This window comes from Alexandromys fortis, unplaced genomic scaffold (assembly GCF_014885135.2).
Source record: "Alexandromys fortis isolate MF-2015 unplaced genomic scaffold, M_Fortis_MF-2015_v1.1 scaffold_57, whole genome shotgun sequence".
NCBI lineage: Eukaryota > Metazoa > Chordata > Mammalia > Rodentia > Cricetidae > Alexandromys > Alexandromys fortis.
The window spans coordinates 9756737-9760875 of record NW_026067941.1 but is presented as its reverse complement, the minus strand read 5'-3'; positions in this window follow the sequence as shown (position 1 = coordinate 9760875).

The window sequence follows — 4139 nt, the reverse complement described above, 5'->3', positions numbered from 1 at the left end:
TGATTTCTTATTAATAAAGAAACTGCCTTGGCCCATTTTATTGGATAGAAAATTAGGTAGGCGGAGTAGACAGAGGAGAATGCTGGGAAAAAGAAGCTGTGTGAGGAGTCGCCATGGTTCTCCCGCTCCAGACAGACGCAGGTTAAGATCCTCCCTGGTAAGCCAGCTCGTGGGCTACACAGAATATTAGAAATGGGTTAGAACAATATGTAAGAGCTAGCCATAAGGAACTGGAACTATCCGGGCCAGGCAGTGTTTGAAAGAATACAGTTTCCGTGTAATTATTTCTGGCATAACCTAGCCATGCGGGCGGCCAGGTGCCGGGGACGCAGCCCTGTCGCTCCTATTTCAACAGGTGCACAGCCTGTACCCCAGGAGACAATGCCCTGGATCTCTCCATCGCAGATGACAGGGGGACCAGAGTCGCCCTGGTCAGAAAGAAAAGACCATTACCATATGCTTATGTGGATGTGAGAGAATGGACTCCATTATGGTTCTTCTTTATCATGGGGCTGACACAGCTGGTATTGACACCCTGGAAAGCAATGCAGACTCCCTGCATATCTAATTATAGTTTTTTCTATTCTTGCTCATCATTTCTCTATAACCTCAAAGTTCCTAATTGGCATATAATGTCAAAAAGGCCTTAGGATTTTGATTATTACTTTCTACTTTCCTTGGCTTCTTGGCAGAGTGGTAATATCTTGTAATGTAGCTTCTTTGACATTTTCTTTTATGTGATATTTATACACCATCTTATGTACATATTTGACTCTTGAGGCAACCATCAATATCACGATGAGAAAACCTGTTTGTTTTCATCATAGCTTTTGTCATCTCACATGAAATCTTCCAGACAAATGTGCAGGCTTCTCAGCCAATAGAAGAAAAAAGAGAAAAAGTAATTTTTTTTTTGAGCAGGAGTAAAAGAATACTCACATCACAGGAGTCCTTTCCACCCTCCAGGAAGCCAGGGCAGAATATGTTGCTGGTGATCTTGCCTAGGTAGGAATTTTTGCGTGAACTGGAAGAAAGGACAGGGGCTTCCAGACACTGAAGTATCTGTGTGTTTGCCTGTTGTGAGCAAAACTGGGAGAACACTCAGTATCTTCCATGAAAAGTTGTAGCCTCCAATGATCTTGCCATCATCATCACTAGCAGGGAGAACAACTGGGAGCAACTGGGAGAGAATTAGCACAAGAAGTCTTGTCTCAAAATTAGTTTTCTACATGAAGTTGGTACAAACCATCAGAAAAGGCATGTGTCCTCCTGTTGAGTAAAATATGGGTATAATGTTTTAAAATGTACCATTTTTAACTTCAGCATACACTCTTTTGATATCACTGGTAATAGAATCTAAATTGCAATAGTTATTTTCATATGTTCATAATATGTCTGTCTGCCTGTTTGCCTCTCTTTCTCTCTGCTTGCCTGCTCTGTGTGTATGTGTCTGTGTGTGCATGTATTGTGCATGTAGCATAGTGTTCCTGTGGAGAACAAAAACAACTTCTAAGAAACTACTTTATCTGTTTACTGTATGGGGTCCCAGTATCTATCCTGAGACCTAAGGCTTCGGGGCAAGCGCATTTCTATAGGGAACCATTTTCTGTAGACAGAAATTTCTGTCCCACCCAGTCCCACAGTCATGCAGTCACAAATAAACACACAGAGACTTATATTAATTATAAAGAGCTTGGCCTATTAGTTTAAAGCTTAAACTTATTATTACCTACCTCCTACAACTTAAACTAACTCATAATTCTTGTCTATGTGTAGCCACATGTCTTGGTACCTTTTCTCAGAAAGGCATTCTCATCTTGCTTCCCCTGCATCTGGCTGATAACTGCATCTCCTTTCCTCTCCCCAGAATTCTCCCAGTGTGATTGCCCTGCCTATCCTTCCTGCTTGGCTACTGGTCAATCAGTGTTTTATTAAACAAATATGAGTGACAAATCTTTACAGTGAACAAGATTATTAACCCACAGCAATTTTATAGCTCAGTTACTTCAATTTACTTTTTGATCTTCTTTATACCTAACACAAACAAATTATTCATTTAGTTAATTTATTAGATACAGTTTGTATACATCATTTAATCACCATCCTATGTTTTTCTTCCCCAAAGCTTCCTTTTATTCCAGTTAGCTACTGTACATATATCAATGCACTTAGCAATTTTGAAAAATAATATTTTTATTATTCATACTAAATGCCATACATTTAAATAGTTTTTATTATTGATATAAGCCCCCCAAAATCCTTATAATTAGAAAGACTTTAAAATATCTCTGGGCCATGCATTCCAATATCTTCCAAACATTAGAGAATTTACTAAATCAAAACCCATTTAAAATTGTATGAATTATGCTTTAAATTTAGTTGTATTGACCAAGAAAAAGAAAGCTTTCTGTTGTTCACTAATAAGTGATAGTATAATACAAGACTGATTTTATTAGTAAACATTTTTTTGAGATACAGCCTAAGGCTTTATGCATGGATAATAGCATATCTCTTCCAATTATGATAACTCCATTAAATCAGCAGACTTTGATGTTCCATGGAATCAAGATTTAACGTTCTGACCTTCTTGGAGCAGATAATGACTTCAGTTATTTAATACTACTTCATAAAGAAGGAAAGACATACATATGTGTCATGTGCCCCATCCTTTCTTTTCTTGACTAACCCATAGAACACATGAATGCAGTAAATAATGTTGCTTGATCACTCTTAGCTATTTGTAGTTGATACTCAAAATTGCCTTTACTGTTTTTCCACCCACAAAGCCCAAATTTGAATGTATGACAGATAATTAGTAAAATGTTCTTTGAAAGATTCACCAGCAGCTCCCAGCAAAGCAAGGAAAGTGAATATCTTCAGGGCCTCTCCATTTGACTGGAGTCAACATCAGGATGAAGGCTTTTCATTCACAGCCATTGTATAACCCCTAGTTTTGGTTTCAACAGACAGGACCAGAGTGCCCTCCCCAAAAGCTATATCATTGAACACACACAAATTTAGAGTTCTGTTCTGTAATGGATGATAGGTGATTCAGCACCAATTTCCATATCTCCTTTCCCCCAGTTTTCCATAAAGGTAATTGGAATGGAAGTCACAACTCCAGATGACAATGCTGTCTTATAGTAGGAGTGCATACAGTAGAAAGATCACAGCACAGAGCTCAAGTTTCCAGAATTTTAGACGAAATTTTAGGAAACCAGTTCTCTTAAGAGTGTGTCTTGTTTAGAAGGACAGCCTTAAACTCATCACCTCCTATGTTTATTTAATATTGGTCTTTTAGAAGTGTATATCTTTTCTTAAGGTTTGCCTGAGATGCCACTTTGATATTATCTTCCTATTGTTAGAAACAACCGTTTTGTATGAATAAGAAATTTACTATTAGTTTAAATTATGCTGTTTAGAAAATAGAAGTTTAAAGCATGAAAATAGTTTCACCTACATATATTTTATTAGCATTTTTGTCCTTTCTGTGACTATAATTATACAGGAACTAAGGAGTAATGGTTTTATTCTGGATCCTGGATTGAGGGTATAATATATCATAAGCCATGGAAGCAGTTTACAGCTGATGGTTACGATTGTGTGTGCTCTTGTTCTCATCTGGGCAGATCAGGAAGCAGTGACAGCAAAAGAAGGGGAACTGATCACTCCCTTCATAGCCTTTCTCCCACACATCTATGACTGCTAGTACTGGAGGATTTGAGCCTGATCCATCTATTTTCTGTAATCTGTCTAGGCTCTCAGTGGTGGTAGCTGGAAATCAACTCAGGCACAAAATCTAGGACCTATAACCAACCTGTAATTCCTGAAAGATGCCCTGGGTCAATTGTAGCTCAGAGCTTCTGGAGGTGACCACTAATGACTGGTATAAACTGAGGCCCATACCATGAGATGGAGCCCATATCTGACACTGCTTAGATGTCCAGGATCCAGAAGTTGGATGGCTCAGAGTTCTAGGATATAACCAAACAAGACTACCAAAAAAGGGTATAAATGATTCTTAATGATATTTTACTGTGTTATTAGAATGGGGGCTTAGCTCCACAGTCATCAATGAGGCTTCCTCTTGCAGATGTGTTGAGAGCAGTTACAAAGACTCACAGCCAAATACTAGGTGG